This window comes from Mauremys reevesii, linkage group 7 (assembly GCF_016161935.1).
Source record: "Mauremys reevesii isolate NIE-2019 linkage group 7, ASM1616193v1, whole genome shotgun sequence".
Lineage (NCBI taxonomy): Eukaryota > Metazoa > Chordata > Testudines > Geoemydidae > Mauremys > Mauremys reevesii.
Genome location: NC_052629.1, coordinates 21897033 through 21914396, shown reverse-complemented (window position 1 = coordinate 21914396; position 17364 = coordinate 21897033). Strand labels below are relative to the sequence as shown.

At 46.9% G+C, this 17364-nt stretch overlaps 1 protein-coding gene and 1 long non-coding RNA gene across 2 annotated transcripts in view; one reads left to right on the top strand and one right to left on the bottom strand.

Moving 5' to 3' along the window:
* Positions 1-17364, top strand: part of ADAM12 (ADAM metallopeptidase domain 12) — a 320435-nt gene that overhangs the window by 21044 nt on the left and 282027 nt on the right. The window lies entirely within an intron of this gene.
* The window catches only part of LOC120409198, a 30950-nt gene continuing 22029 nt past the window's right edge, over positions 8444-17364 (bottom strand). The window contains exons 3-4 of the long non-coding RNA XR_005601191.1: positions 9252-9369; positions 8444-8701 (exon numbers count right to left, since the gene is read on the bottom strand). This is a non-coding gene — a long non-coding RNA (uncharacterized LOC120409198). The remainder of the gene's footprint in view (positions 8702-9251; positions 9370-17364) is intronic.

Genomic DNA, 17364 nt, shown 5'->3' with positions numbered 1-17364 from the left:
GGGTCCTAAGGAGGTTGGAAAAGAGTGGACTGTTGTCAGAACTAATTATCTAATGTTTGCACATCACTTTGAAAACACACTGCTATCTAATGTGAAGTATGTGTCAATGGTTCAGTGAGTGACTTAACAACTTCAGAATCCAGTCTGTAAAAATTATGTCCACTATTTCACTTAACATCTTTAAGCAACCTTGACCAATTTTCCAAGTAATTCCAAACCCAAGAAATGCATAAAAATGACTTAATTTAAGTGCCCTCCCTGTGGTTTGGAACTTGAATAAATATGAGAGAGCTGTGGGTTGATTTTGTTTGTTTGCCCATCCAGAAGTTCAACATGACGAATCCATAGATTGGATAAATGCATTCTTTCTTGTACCAAATATATGATCTAATATGGCAACAATGGAACATTTCATGGCCTGTTAACCATGCTGGCTATTATACAATGAGGCATAAAAAAGCTGGATGCAGAACTTGGCAAAAAAAAGGGTCATCAGCTAGTTTATTCCACAAGATATTTGTTAACAGTTAACATTTGTCGTCATTAAAAGTATGTTCTAGTTATATGTACACATTAAGAGAAAAAGCCTTTTTTGACAATATGGTAGCAGTTTGCTATTTTCTGTGTGTTTTTTAAATTTCTTGTTACTAGTCTATAGAGAACAACTGATCGAGTGCAAAAAAAAAAAAAAAAAAAAAAAAGCTCATGTGGCAGCCTATCCATGAAAGATTAAAGTATCAACTTCCCTGGGCCCAAATGTTGATGTGACTTTTTCTTTTTAATACAATCACGAAAAATCCTCCAGCTCCCTGGTGTTAACACCACATGAAAACAAGTGACATGAACATACACACATAAATAGACATGGGACTCGGCATCTTCTGAGTACTATTATTCATCAGTAGTCACAGAAGTGTGCTCCTGGACATCCACTAATTTCTTAATGTGCCTAACTCTGAGGTACTTCTGCTAGTTCATTAAAAAATGAGTATTGTGGCGAGTATTATTTAATCCACGTTATCTGAGTCTAAGTTCTGTCACTGGTTTCACCCATTAAAACTGCTAACATTGCACACCTGTAGCTGAGAGCAGAATTTAACCTCAGATATAGTCTATTGAGAAGTATTGAGCCATATCATTTGTAACTGGTGCTTCTCTATGAACTGGAGGTCATAAATATGATTTTCAAATGAATCTTTCTTTTCTTGTATTTTTGCCAGGGCACCTAGAGGACACGATGGACATTTTTCTTGGCTGGAACGTTTGTTTTCATTGAAAGAATGTATAAATAAAATAGGAAAGGACTGAGTGGAGATCAGTGTCCTTTGAGTCCCACTAAAGGGAGAGCCCCAAGGTGAATGCATGCATTTTAGGTGTGCTAATAGAACCATTGCTGGAAGTTTCAGGTTACAGAAGAAAGGATTTTGTATATTAATGGGCCAGATCCCCAGCTGGTGTAAATTTGCATTGCTCCATTGATTTGGCCAACCCTATGTAAATCCATTTATAAGACACCAGGTGTCAAAGAATCCTTTATGCGAGAAATGTTACTGTTCTTCTTCGAGTGATTGCTCCTATGCATTCCAGTTAGGTGTGCGCGCCGCGCGTGCACGGCATCTCGGAACTTTTTACCCTAGCAACCCCGGCGGGCCGGCTGGCGCCCCCTGGAGTGGCGCCGCTATGGCGCCCATTATATACCTCAGCCGGCCCGTCCGCTCCTCAGTTCCTTCTTACCGCCCGTGACGGCCAGTTGGAACTGTGGAGTGCTCTCTGTCCTCCACAACCCTAGCTCTCGCTACTTCTTGTTGTACATAGTTTGTTTAGTGTTAGTATAGTTAGTTCAGTAGTTAGTTAGTTAGTATTTTAGGTAAGGATAAGGGGGGTATTTCCTCCCTTCCCTTCCCCGGTGCGGGCTCATGCCCAAGGCACCGGGCTTTAAGCCCTGCGCAGCGTGCCAGAGGCCTATGCCGGTTGGTGACCCTCACGGCTCCTGCCTCCGTTGCCTGGGCGAAGGACACCGCACGGACAAGTGTGCTATCTGTTCAGCATTCAAGCCGCGGACCCGTAAGGAGCGAGACATTCGCCTAAAACAGCTCCTTATGGAGGCATCCCTCCAACCCCCGGCACCGTCCGCGCCGGCACCGAGGGCTTCATCGGTGCAGAGTGCACCCGCGGCACCGAGCCGTTCCGGCACCGCGGCCCCGGTACCTAAGCCGGCGGCTAAGAAGACCCGGCACCGCTCGCTTTCGCCTTCCCACAAGCAACAGCTGGTGAAAGCAGTGGCAAAGGCCCGCACGGAGGACGCCGCGAGAGTGGCTGCGGCCGTGCGTAAAGCGTGCCCTGGGCCCTCGACTCCGGCACCGCAAGCGCCGTCGAGTCCGGCATCGCCACGCTCCCCGGCACCGACCGTGGTTGAGCCAAGGCTGCCATCGACGCCGGAGACATTCTCCTCCGCGCGTGAGCTGATCCGGCTCATAGAGGCACCGAGCCTCCGGCCCCCGGCACCGCCGGTGCGGGCTGTCGTCTCAGTGGGAAAACTGGCCAGAATGACACGGCCGCCATCTCTGGACGAACGGCACGGAAGGCGCTCCCGGTCCCGGTCCCGGTCCCGGCGCAGGTCGCCGTCCCGTCGTTCGGGATCTCAACACCGCTCCTCATCCCGGCACCGAGCACCATCCCGACGCCGGTCTGAGTCCCAGTACCGCTCTCAATCTCGGTACCAGTCGCACTCCCGGCACCGATCCAGGTCCCGGTCACCGTACAGTCGGTACCGCCGGAGGTCTCCATCCCGGCACCGTTCACGGCACCGCGACTCTCGTAGTCATTCCCGGCACCGCAGATCCCGGTCCCGGTCGAGCTCCCGGCACCGGTCGAGCTCCCGGCACCGCGGTGGCCGACGGTCACGATCGACGTCCCGCCGGCGATACACGTATCGACCCTCGGCGCCGTCGGCGGAGGGACTCCCGTCTTCAGCGGTTCAATCCCTCAGCGCCTCGGCACCGCCTTGGCCATCCCGCCCAGCATCGGTGGCCTCCGGTGCGGACGATACCGCCCACCGGTTGCCGACCCCGCAGGGACTCCATCATGAACAGTGGGGCTACTGGGTCCCCTGGGCGCATCATGAGGCACAGGGCATCCCATTTCCTCTGCGGGATGTGACCACCGGGACCAGGGTCCCCGAGGCGACAGTTAGCCGGCCGCCTCCCTCTCCTCCGCACGAGCCCTCCGCTCCTCCGGACCGCCAATCAGCCACACCGCACGACTCAGCGGAGGCTCAACCAACAGCCCCGGCGCCGGAGCCAATTGTGCAGGGCATATCTTCATCGTCCTCGCCGGACGAGGCGGTGGCAGGTGCTGCGGCCAACGAACCCCCGCCCATTGACCTTCGGGCCTTCCAGGACCTGCTTCGCCGAGTGGCGACGGCCATGGGTCTCCCCGTCGCGGAGGTCCAAGAGGACGAGGACCCGATCACCAATGTGGTGGGCGCGGACGCTCCCGTCCGAGTGGCGTTGCCCTTTGTACGGACAATTCAAAAAAACGCCACTACGCTCTGGCAGACCCCCGCTTCCATTCAACCCACAGCACGCGGGGTCGAGCGTAAGTACTCAGCCCCCCCAACGGGCTATGAGTACCTCTACTCCCACCCAACCCCGGACTCCCTGGTCGTTCAATCCGTCAACGACCGCGAGAGGCACGGCCAACCTGCCCCTGCGCCCAAGTCCAAGGACGCCCGACGCATGGACCTGCTCGGCCGTAAGGTCTACTCCGCAGGGGGCTTACAAATGCGGATTGCAAACATCATGGTCCTTCTCGCCAGGTACGTCTTTGATATCCTGACGTCCCTGGCGAAGTTCACGGAGCTCCTGCCATCAACATCCCGCCAGGAGTTCTCGGCCTTGTTGGACGAGGGAAAGAAGTCCTCCAGGTCCTCTATCACGGCCGCCCTCGACGCCGCGGACTCCGGGGCTCGGACCTTGGCATCCGGCGTGACGATGAGGCGCATCTCCTGGCTGCAGTCCTCCACCCTGCCGCCGGAGGGGCAGTATACCCTCCAGGACCTCCCCTTCGACACCCAGGGTCTGTTTTCCGAAAAGACGGATTCTCGGATCCAGACCCTGAAGGACGGTCGCATCGCCATCCGTACGCTCGGGATGCACATGCCGGCGACTCAGCGCAGGCCCTTCCGGCCGCAACCCTCCCGCTACCAACAGCGCTATCGGCCGTATGTTAGCCGGCGACCGGCCCAGAACCGCCGTCGTCCGTCAGGCAATCGGCGGAACCAGGGGCAGGCCTCGTCCAAGGCCCCCCAGGGGGCCAAGCCTGCTTTTTGATGGGATGCTCGAGGACGGCCCATCTCTCTCCCTACCGGATCCTACCCCCTTATTTTACAACTGCCTTTCCCATTTCTTTTCGGCGTGGTCCCAATTAACAACGGACAACTGGGTGCTGCAAACAGTCCAGTCGGGATACCGCCTTCAATTTGTTTCGCCCCCGCCTTCCCACCCACCCTCCCTGTCCCTCTTCAGGGACCCCTCTCACGAGCAAGTCCTCTTACAAGAGGTCCAGACTCTGTTGAGCGTGGGTGCTATAGAAGCAGTGCCTCAAGACAGGTGGGGCAGGGGATTCTACTCCCGTAATTTCCTTATCCCCAAAGCGAAAGGCGGGCTACGTCCTATCCTGGACCTTCGCGAGCTGAACAAGTACCTGCTCAAGCCCAAGTTTCGCATGGTCACCTTGGGGACCATCATTCCCTCTCTGGATCCGGGAGATTGGTTTGCCGCCCTCGACATGAAGGACGCTTACTTCCATGTCGCCATCTATCCTCCTCATCGACGTTACCTCCGATTTGTGGTCGACAACACCCACTACCAGTTTGCTGTGTTGCCGTTCGGTCTCTCCACCGCACCGAGGGTCTTTACCAAATGCATGGCGGTGGTCGCCGCAGCCCTCCGCCGTCGTCAGATCCACGTATACCCGTATCTAGACGACTGGCTGGTTCGCGGACAATCTCGACAACTCGTGATGGGCCAGATGGCGGAGATCCGGTCCCTCTTCCGGCGGCTTGGCCTCCTCATCAACGCCGAGAAGTCCACTTTGATTCCTTCTCAGCGCGTGGAGTTCATCGGAGCGGTCCTCGACTCCACCATAGCCAGGGCCTGTCTCCCTCACGCCCGCCACCAGACGATGGTCGCCTTCATCATGGACCTAGTCACCTTCCCGACCACGACGGTGCGCTCCTGCCTCCGCCTCCTGGGCCACATGGCGGCATGCACGTATGTGACCGCGTACGCGCGGCTCCACCTCCGCCCGTTTCCAGTCCTGGCTCGCGTCGGTGTACCGGCCGCATCGAGACCCAATCGATATGGTGGTGACGGTCTCCAGAGCGACCCTCGAGTCCCTCCGATGGTGGCTCGACCCGGAGATCGTGTGTGCCGGGGTCCCGTTCCACCCTCCGCGCCCGTCCGCCACGCTCACCACGGACGCCTCGGCGCTCGGTTGGGGGGCTCACCTGGGCGATCTCCACACCCAAGGCCTCTGGTCGACCCAGGAGCTCGCCCTGCATATCAATGTCCGTGAGCTGCGAGCGATCCGTCTAGCCTGCCGAACTTTCTGCCCCCACCTGCAAGGCCGATGTGTGACAGTGTTCACGGACAATACAACAGCAATGTTCTACGTGAACAAGCAGGGCGGAGCACGATCCTCCCCCCTCTGCAGGGAGGCGATGCTCCTGTGGGACTTCTGCGTGACCCACTCCATTCACCTGCAAGCGTCCTTTCTTCCGGGAGTGCAGAACACGCTGGCCGACCGTCTCAGCAGGTCGTTCCTCTCCCACGAGTGGTCCCTCCGTCCAGATGTCGTCCACACGATCTTCCGGAGGTGGGGGTTTCCCCAGATAGACCTATTCGCCTCCAGGGAGAACAGGAAGTGCCACCTGTTTTGTTCATTCCAGGGTCGCTTGCCAGGCTCCCTGTCCGACGCCTTCCTCTACCCCTGGACGGATCGCCTCCTCTACGCCTTCCCTCCGTTCCCGCTCGTGCACCGAGTGCTCCTGAAGCTTCGGAGGGACAGAGCCCACGTCATATTCATAGCGCCGGCCTGGCCGAGGCAGCACTGGTACACCCTGCTGCTCGAGCTCTCCGTTCGGGATCCCATCCCCCTCCCGTCGTGGCCGGACCTCATCACCCAGGACTTCGGCAGACTCCGCCATCCGAACCTGCAGTCCCTCCATCTTACAGCTTGGTACCTGAGTGGTTGACCCACGCGGAGAGGGACTGTTCCGCGGCAGTTCAGCAAGTCCTGCTTGAGAGTCGAAAGCCTTCCACTCGCTCCACTTACCTCGCGAAATGGAAGAGGTTCGCGCTTTGGTGCGATCAGCGAAGTCTGAATCCATTCGTAGTTCCGGTACCTACCATCCTTGACTACCTTTGGTACCTTAAGGAGCAAGGTCTTGCAGTCTCCTCATCGAGGGTTCACCTGGCAGCAGTGTCCGCCTTTCGTCCATCGCTGGAAGGTCGGTCCATCTTCTCCAACCAGATGGTTTCCCGCTTCCTTAAAGGCCTGGACCGCTTGTACCCGCCGGTGCGGCGTCCTACCCCGACCTGGGATTTGAACCTCGTCCTGGCCAAGCTGATGGGTCCCCCCCCTTCGAGCCCTTGGCCACGTGCTCCCTGCTCTACCTCTCCTGGAAGACAGCTTTCCTCGTCGCCATTACATCCGCGAGACGAGTCTCTGAGCTTCGCGCACTAATGGTGGGTCCACCTTACACCGTCTTCCATGCAGACAAGGTACAGCTTCGACCGCATCCGGCCTTCCTCCCCAAGGTGGTATCGGCCTTCCACCTCAACCAGGAGATCTTCCTCCCGGTCTTCTTCCCGAAGCCGCATATCTCGCCTCGGGAACAACAGCTTCACACCCTGGACGTCCGCAGGGCGCTTGCCTTTTACATCGAGCGGACGACGCCTTTCCGGCGTTCGACCCAGCTGTTTGTGGCCGTCGCCGACCGCATGAAGGGTGAGCCGGTCTCCTCCCAGAGAATTTCCTCCTGGGTCACTGCGTGTATTCGGACCTGATACGAGCTTGCTCGCGTGCCGCCATGCCGCCTCACCGCTCACTCGACAAGGGCGCACGCCTCGTCGGCCGCCTTCCTGGCCAATGTTCCACTCCAGAACATCTGTCGAGCGGCCACCTGGTCTTCGGTCCACACCTTCGCCTCCCACTACGCGTTGGTGCAACAGTCTCGAGACGACGCAGCCTTCGGCTCCGCGGTATTATACTCCGCCACGTCTCACTCCGACCCCTCCGCCTAGGTAAGGCTTGGGAATCACCTAACTGGAATGCATAGGAGCAATCACTTGAAGAAGAAAAGACGGTTACTCACCTGTAGTAACTGTTGTTCTTCGAGATGTGTTGCTCCTATCCATTCCAGACCCGCCCTCCTTCCCCACTGTCGGAGTAGCCGGCAAGAAGGAACTGAGGAGCGGACGGGCCGGCTGAGGTATATAATGGGCGCCATAGCGGCGCCACTCCAGGGGGCACCAGCTGGCCCGCCGGGGTTGCTAGGGTAAAAAGTTCCGAGATGCCGTGCACGCGCGGCGCGCACACCTAACTGGAATGGATAGGAGCAACACATCTCGAAGAACAACAGTTACTACAGGTGAGTAACCGTCTTTTACTTTTGACTAATATATATCTAAATTTAACTAAAAGACTTAACTGGTAGCTTTGTTAGTACCGGTGAAGTCAATTTTCTTTTTCTATCATGTAGCACCAGTAGCAGATATAGGCATAAAAACAAAGGTGCATGATGGACATAACTACCCATCTTAGAATCCCATTCATCAGACTTGGGTAAATGCCACAAAATGCTTTTTAACATTTACCTGAATTAATGCTGAAATTTGTTTCAGCCACATTCTCTCCTCCTTTCTATGTGCTTTCTGGGAACATTGGAACAAATGACTTTCATGCACACAAATATATGTGAAAAGCACATTTGAAGCTCACACTCGAGGTATTCCTTACTGCTAGTGGTATATGGGATGGAATACTGCCTGACACAGCGGAGGTGGGGGTTCCCACCTCCCTCACCAGAGCCCTGACTCAGAGGCTATTGAATAATCCAGAAAACGATCTCACTGCACCTTCTACAACTAGGATTGAGAGAAAATTTAAATTTGAGCTCAGCACCCAGCCAATAACTCTTAGAGCAGTCTCTTTTTGAGGGTCCAAAAAGGAAAAGTTTTCATGTTTTCCTTCTGCGTGGATCTCAGAACCTGCAGGGTGTGGGGGGGAAATGCTGCCACTAATTTCAATGGAGTTACTTCAGATTTCTGTTTGGATAATGGCAGCAGAATGAGACTTGTGGTTTAATATAATAAGCTTTATGGTTATTGTGGCTGGGCAAATAATTTGCTGCTAATATTTACTTGACACACTTCACCGCTTTTTTTGCTCATAGAAGGTCTCTGATTTATTTGATGTTGGATTATTTTTTCTAATTCTGTGAATCACAAAAAAACCTCTATATATTTGATGCTTGCTATTTGATGTTGGAGCTGTATGGATTACTTCTGATTAACTGATCACAAAAGATACTTGGTATTTCTCTTCCCTGTAAGTGTTCCTCCTGTTGGACATTATCAAACCCCCTTTGAGGTCAACGAGCTGCTTTCCATTGATTTGCTTGTGAGCTGGATGGCGCCTGCAATCAGAAGGAAGGCTTGGCGAAGTCCCTAGGCTTTGATTCTCTTACGGAGAGGGAGCATTTGAGGTAGAAGAAACAGATATGCCAGAATAGGGCATGGGTGGGGGTGAGTGAGGTGGGATTGTTCACCACCCTGAAGAGTTCAGGGGGAAAAAACAACACAGTTTTAGGCTGTAGGATCTTTCAGTGGCTCCCCATAACAGTGAGGATTGGACTCATGTTGCCAGGGAGTGGGGCTGCCGGAGACCCAGTACTAGAGTGGGGACACAGCACCCCCCACAATTGGCCTTGGCCTCCTACGGGTCTGATTTAGGTGACAATCCCCTGGCCTGTTTCATGAGGGTGGCCTAACTCTTCACTCCCCCATCTGGCAAAGCAGTTGGGGAAGAGGGTGGTATCCTTCATGGAAAATCTCACTGAGATTTCCTCCCCTTTAGCATTTTCATGCTCGTTTTTTCATGGGATGGGACATCTGGGGCCATTATTGTAGTCCACGTTGTATGCATCAAGCGCTCCTGCCCCATGTAAAATCCTGTCTTCAACTTACTTTTTTTCTAAGCTGCCATATGCTGCTTTCTTTGCAAGCCTTCTTGGTTTAAATTCATCTGAGACAGACTGAACTCCAGGAGGCTGGGCTCTTAACTTCTTCCATGTCATGGGAAGCACTGTGCACACGTGGAACACTTTATAAGCAATATAGCTTGGTTTACTGAAACATATTCTATTTCAAACTTTTTATAGTCTTTCCCTCTCACTGAATTTTGAAATGCTCAGTCCAAAAAGAACCAGAATTCTGTTCTTTCACTGACCTTGATTCAGAATTCCTTTGTCAATCACAAACAAACTGCAAACAGGAATGGGCAACAGTTTCCCCACCAGAATATATTTATATTGTATGGAATACACATATTTTATTTATGTGTATATATATATATATATATATATATATATATATATATATATATATATATATATATATATATATATATATAAAATGGATGTATTACATACAAGGAAAGTAAGCATAGATCCTGCTTGTTAAAATGAACCATAACACTTCCGGCCCCAAACAAATCAATGGCAAAATTTTATTTTCAAAACTCCACTTGTCACAGTTCATTGTGGTGAACAGGCAGGATATTGAAATATACAAGATTCCTGTCTGAGTGCATTAGAGTAGGATTCTTGTGCATTTCAGTATCCATTCTGCATACAAATCATGCTCACGTTGCTTTTGTTTTAATCACCCCAAACACTCATGTTTGCCTTATTTAATCATATTGAAATCTGTGGCACTAATTGTATAAGGTGAACAGGATTTGGTCTGAAAACAAGGCAGAGAGTCAGTGCCATGTGCATGTATAAAACTGAAACTTAAGAGTTAAGAATTGTCCTGGCTTTACTATGGAGCCATCTAGCAGAGAACCTAAATTTGAATTTTAGCCATGTTACAGCACAGTGTTTGAGGAACAAATAGACTTTCCAGAATCTGGACTCTAGGATGAGCAAAAGTTATTGTTAAGGTTGTTAAAAAAAGTAATTGAGCAGATAAAAAAAATAATGAATCAGGCAGTTGAAAAAATGAATCGGCTGATTAATCGCACTGTGAAACAATAATAGAATACCATTTATTTAAATATTTTTGGATGTTTTCTATATTTTCAAATATATTGATTTCAGTTATATCACAGACTACAAAATATACAGTGCTCACTTTATATTTATTTGTGATTACAAATATTTGCACTCTAAAAAAACCCAAAAAAGTAGTATTTTTCAGTTCACCTCATACAAGTACTGTAGTGCACTCTCTTTATCATGAAAGTGCAACTTAAAAATGTAGATTTTTTTTGTTACATAATTACACTCAAAAGCAAAACAATAAAAAACTTTAGAGTCTACAAGTCTACTCAGTCCTACTTCTTGTTCAGCCAATCGCTAAGACAAACACGTTTGTTTACATACATGGGAAATAATGTTGCCCGCTTCTTGTTTACAAAGTCATCCGAAAGTGAGAACAGGCATTCTCGTGGTACTGTTGTAGCTGGAGTCGCAAGATATTTACGTGCCAGATGCACTAAAAAATCATAAGTCCCTTCATGCTTCAACCACCATTCCAGAGGACTTGTATCCATGCTGATGCTCTATAACAATTCAAAGCAGTATGGACTGATGCATGTTCATTTTCATCATCCTGATTCAGATGCTACCAGCAGACGTTTGATTTTCCTTTTTGGTGGTTCGAGTTCTGTAGTTTCCTCATCGGAGTGCTGCTTTTTTAAGACTTCTGAAAGCAGGCTCCGCACCTTGTCCCTCTCGGATTTTTGAAGGCATTTCAGATTCTTAAACCTTGGGTCAAGTGCTGTAGCTCTATTTAGAAATCTCACATTGGTACCTTCTTTGCGTTTTGTCATATCTGCAGTGAAAGTGTTCTTAAAATGAACAGCATGCTGGGTCATCATCCGAGACTGCTATAACATGAAATACATGGCAAAATGCGGGTAAAACACAGAGCAGGAGACATACAGTTCTCCCCCTAGGAGTTCAATCACAAATTTAATTAATGCATTATTTTTTTTAACGAGCATCACCAGCATGGAAGCATGTCCTCTGGAATGGTGGCCGAAGCATGAAGGGACATATGAAGGGATTGTACTGCAGTACGTGTGAGGTGAATTGAAAAATACTATTTCTTTTATCATTTTTACAGTAAAAATATCTGTAATAAAAAATAATAAAAGGTGAACATTGTACACTTTGTATTCTTTGTTGTAATTGAAATCAATCTATTTGAAAATGTAGAAAAACTTCCAAAAATATTTACTATCAATTGGTATTCTGTTGTTTAACAGTGTGATTAAAACTGCGGTTAATTGCGATTATTTCTTTTGAGTTAATCACATGAATTAACTGCGATTAATCGACAGCCCTAATTTTTTGGCATGTGTTAACTTAGAAAAAGTCTCATGCAGTCTAGTGCAATAGAGATCATTCTGTAGTTTAATAATGACATGATACGAGAACTGAAAAGTTATATAGCTATTACACCAATATATAAACCATGTGTGTTAGAAAGACAAGTTCAGTTTTGAAATATTTGACTTAACTATGCTTTTCACTTTCAATCTGTGCCAAACATGTGCTTGAATGACTGATGGAGTCATATGGTTCCCTGAATAAAGCACTTTATTGTGCACAGTCTTAGAGCCTTCCAACTGTTGTATTACAGAAGCTGGGAGATTAAGATGATTCAATGTCTTAGGGGGCATGTTCCACAATGAACATTTTATTTTTGTGTGAGGCTATCCGCCCCCCTTTGAAACTGTCACTGGTTTGTTCAGCTGGCCAGTCAGTGACACTGACCACATTAACCTTCAGCTTAGAAGAATAGAACATACTTTTAAGCTTTCATTCCCATGTTCATGTAAATTTTTTGAACACATGATATTTTCCACAAAATGTATGGGACTGTTTTGGGGGGCTGTTCTCTTTTGCAGACTGTTTCATTAGCAAAGGTTAAATTTAGGAAGAGCAAGTGGTGACAGGAAATAGTTCTTAGAATTAGAAAATTGAAATATTGAAGGGTATGTTTTAATGCTGCTTCGTTAAAGGGATCAGTAAGACTTAAACTCATATTTCGCATCTGAGCAGTCAAATCTCATGAAGCCGAGCAGTGTGAAAGATCAAGTGGACATGCTACAAAACCATACGCAGATTAGTTCAAAGTTGGCAGACCTGTCAATTTAGAGAGAGGATCTTTTTTGATTAGAAGCAGAAGGAACAGAAAATTAAATTCAGAAGTGCATGGAGCACATCTCTCTGCTGCTTGTCCTCAGGCTCATCAAAGGCCTTTGACTTTTTTTGTTCTTCTTCAAAATTTTATACAAAAGTAGTTATTTTGCAGGGGGAAGGAAATAATTGTTTGTTTGACGATTTACAGAATTGTTTCTCAGAAGGCATTGGTGCTTAAATGTCTTGAGGAAGGGGTGAGAGAATTTTACAAGTCAATACACTTCTGTGTGTAGTAGATGAGGTTATTTTTAATGTGGCCGAGTACTGTTAGTAGGGTAATGGGAAGTACCTCAGCAGACTGGTAGGTCTCTATTGTTTGAGCCAGGTAAACAGTGTGTGTTTGGACTGGTGGTTAGAACAAAATACTAGATGAGTTGTAATCCAAGTCAAACTACAGATCATTTGACTCTTTCTTATGCCTCTGAAACTGGCTAAGACAAATATGCACAAGAATTCTTACACTATACAGTACAACAAAATAGTGTCCAGTGGATCTTATCTCTCAGAGAATGAGTACCACCTTTGAAGCTGATCTGTGAAATACTCTTCATATCTGTTATAGTGACCTTTTGGTTCTTATTTCAAGACACAGTGAAATCTTTATGTATATCCACTTAAATGCGCTGTATGACTTAGGGATATTTTACAAATGGCACAACATTTTACTAAGCATAATGCTAACAGTAATGTAGTGATTACAAATCCTGGTGCAGAGTCCCTTCTTATGTACTATGGACTTTGTTCTACCTTAATATCAGGAAAGCATAATTCCCTCATAAAATCTACACAGCCAATATGAAAAGGCTGAGTCATCTTCTCAAGCACAACAAACATAAGGGCCTTATTCTGATCTCACCAGAGTAAAGTTAGTGAAATTATAACCAGTGCAAGTGAGATCAGAATCAGGCCCTTAATTATCAAAGAATGACTCTACTCTGAAAGGTGACTATAAAAATGGCTCGTCTTTACTCATCAGAACTTCTTCCCTTGTGTATTCAGGATCATATCTGCTCACTTCTGTGATTAAAATAACATTTTACTAGTTTTTACACTTGTCAGTCCTGGAGAGCCAATAGAATAGGGAACATAACTGGAGACCAAGCCATACATGTAGAGTAGGCTGGGCTGAGTTGTGAGGGGCGATGAAAGTGAGGGCAAGAAATTTTAAATTTCTTCTGATGGTCAAGGGGAATCCAGTGAAGCAATTTAAACTGTGGGAGGGGTGACAAGGTGGCATTGATAGACAAGGAAATGGTTTTGTCCGTGACATTTTGGAGGACTGGAGGAGAGTGAACTTGGTATCTGGGAGGCACTAGAGAAAGAGGTTGCAGTAGTCAAGTAAGAGATGACATGGGGGTTGGATGAGTGTTTTACCTTTGAGAGTGGAAAGGAATATTGTGGAAAAAGTAGCAACAATATTCATGAATGTGTGAGAAGAGGGAGAGGTCAAAGATGATGCTGTGATTGTGAGCCTAAGAGACAAGGAGGATGGTGGTGACGGATTGGGAATAAAAGTAAGTTCCATTTTGGTCATATTGAGCATGAGCTGACAGTGGCTGTCCAAGGTAATACCTGTTAGAGAGATGTGGATCTGAGTGCAGAAGAACAGGCCAGGCTCAGTGAGGTAGACTTATCTCTATACTGACAACTCACTATAGTAGAAACCATGGGAGCAGGTGAAGTCTCCAAGGAATAAGATGTAGAGTGGGGAAAAGGAAGAAGCAGGGAGAGAACCCCTGTATGACTTTTATGGAGAAAGGAGAGGGAAGAGGAGGAACAGCTACCAAAGGAAGCAGTAAAAGAGGTAGGAGAAGTAGAGAGAGAGAAAACAATGAGGGGACTGGATTACAGAAGAAAAAGGAAAACAAGGTGTTCCAAAAGCATATGTGATCAACAGCACTTCAGTAGAATATGAAAGAAGTAGAGAACTTGAGACTTATTAACCACTTGTAGAAAGTACTTTATCTCTTGGTCTTTATGTAACTGAAAAAAGAATAAAGGGGCACTGCATCAGATTGTGGGTAGCATATGAATCATAAGAGTTACCTTCAGTGCATGCTGAAAATAGAAAATAAAGTTAGATATTACTGTGAAACTTTTCTACGTGAACAATGTGAGACATAATCCTCAGTGAAGCAGAAGTAAAGAGAATTCTACTAAAAAGGAAAATAGGTGGGTGATTATAACAAAAGAAAACTAGATCTAATGAAGGCTTAGGGAGATACAAAGGGTCTGATCTCTCCTTTCATGCAATTTTACCCCAGTCTAAGCTTGCTGACATATCATTTTATTGTTTTGTGTTACTGTGACATCTACAGACCCTCAATAAAGATCGGAGCCTTGCGGTGCTAGGTATTGCACAAACACAATGATAGTCCTGGCCCTAGAGAATTTAGAATCTAAATAGACAAAGCAGCCAAAGAGTGGAAGAAAAGAATGAGTATGGGAAACTGAGGCACAGAACGATGAAATGACTTGATCAAAGTCACACAGGCAGTCTGTGGCAGGGCTAGGAATGAAAATAGGTCTCATAGACCTTAAGGCCAGAAGGGACCATCGTGATCATCTAGTCTGACCTCCTGCACATTGCAGGCCACAGAACTTCACCCACCCACTTCTGTAATAGACCCCTAACCTCTATCTGAGTTACAGAAGTCCTCAAATCACGATTTAAAGACTTCAAGTTACAGAGAATTCACCATTTATACCAGTTTAAACCTGCAAGTAACCCATGCCCCATCCTGCAGAGAAAGGTGAACCCCCCCCAGGGTCTCTGCCAATCTGATCCCAAATATGATGATCAGTTAAACCCTGAGCATGTGGGCAAGACCCATCATCAGAAACCTGGGAAAGAATTCTCTACAGTAACTCTGAGCCCTCCCATCTAGTGACCCATCGTTGGCCACTGTGGATATTTGCTGCTAGCAGTCGCAGATCGGCTACCTGCCATTGTAGGCGGCCTCGTCATACCATCCCCGCCATAAATTTATCCAGCTTAATCTTGAAGCAAGTTAGTTTTTTTTCCCCCACTGCTCCCCTTGGAAGGCTGTTCCAGAACTTCACTCCTCTGATGGTTAGAAACCTTCATCTAATTTCAAGCCTAAACTTGTTGATGGCCAGTTTATATTCATTTGTTCTTGTCCACATTGGTGCTTAACTTAAATCATTCCTCTTCTTCCCTGGTATTTATTCCTGTGATGTATTTATAGAGAACAATCGTATCTCCCCTCAGCCTCCTTTTGGTAGGCTAAACAAGCCAAGCTCTTGGAGTCTCCTCTCATAAGGTAGATTTTCCATTCCTTGGATCATTCTAGTAGCCCTTCTCTGCACCTGTTCCAGTTTGAATTAATCTTTCTTAAACATGGGAGATCAGAATTGCTCACAGTATTTCAGATGAGGTCTCACCAGTGCCTTGTATAATGGTATTAATACTTCCCTCTCTTTATTGGAAATACCTTGCCTGATGCATCCTAGCACTGCATTAGCTTTTTTCACAGCTGCATCACATTGGTGGTTCATAAGCATCCTGTGATCAACCCATATACCCAGGTCTTTCTCCTCCTCTGTCACATAAGTCCCCAGTTTACACCAAAAATTCTTGTTGTTAGTCCCTAAGTGTGTGACTTTACACTTCTAAATTTTGTCCTATTTTTATTACTCCAGTTTTCAAGATCCTCCAGATCTTCTTGTATGATATTGCAGTCCCCCTCTTTATTGGCTATGCCTCCCAATTTTGTGTCATCCTCACATTTTATTAGCAGAGTTTCACTTTTTATTCCAAGGTCACTAATTAAAATGTTAAATGAGATTGTTCCCAAGAACGATCCCTGAGGAATTCCACTAGTAATCTCTCTCCAGACTAACAGTTGACCTTTTCAGTTGTAGTTTCCCCTTTAACCAGTTTCTTATCCACCTTTCAGTTCTCATATTAATCTCCATCTTCTCCAATTTAGCTAATAATTTCCCATGTGGGACTGTATGAAATGCCTCACTGAAATCCAGATAGATTAGATCTACTGCATTTCCTTCTTCTAAAAAAATCCGGTATCTTCTCAAAAAAGGAGAGATTAGATCTGGCACAATCTACCTTTTATAAAACCATGTTGTTTTTTTCCCCATAATTACTGTTTACCTTTGTGTCCTTAACTACTTTCTCTTTCAAAATTTGTTCCAAGACCTTGCATACAATTGAGGTCAAACTAACAACCCTGTGGTTTTGAGGATCACCCTTTTCCCCTTTCTTAAAAATAGGAACTGTATTGGCAATTCTCCAGTCATAGGGTATGACCCCCAAGTTTATAGATTTATTAAAGATCCTTGCTATTAAGCTTGCAATTTCATGTGCCAGTTCCTTTAATATTCTTGGATGGAGACGATTTGGGCCTCCTGTTTCAGTCCCATTAATCTGTTTGAGTTTGACTTCCACCACTGATTTGGCAATTTCTACTTCTATATCCTCGTTTCACTTAGTCACTCTGGTATCATCCCATGTTGAGCCATGCCTAGATTCTCTTTAATCTTCAACCCATCCTCTGTGTTTAGCGGTCTCCTGAGTCTCATTCCAGTGCCTTAATCATAAGATCATTTTCCTGCACTTGAGTGGAGTTAACGTCTGTTTTAACCTGAGAACATGACAGTAGAACCAGGCTCAATATGTGAGGGTTGAGAGGGCAGTTAATAGATTAAGGAGAATAGCAGGTAAAGCCATAACAACCAGACACGTCTCTTCTATTCAAGCTGGCTAATGACTTTTTGTTACCCTTGTATACAAATTCTCTCATTAGTCCACTCATAGCGAAATCAGCACCAAATGTTAATTGAGCTCAAATACACATTGGGCCACCTTTTACCTTTAGGAGGAAAATCAT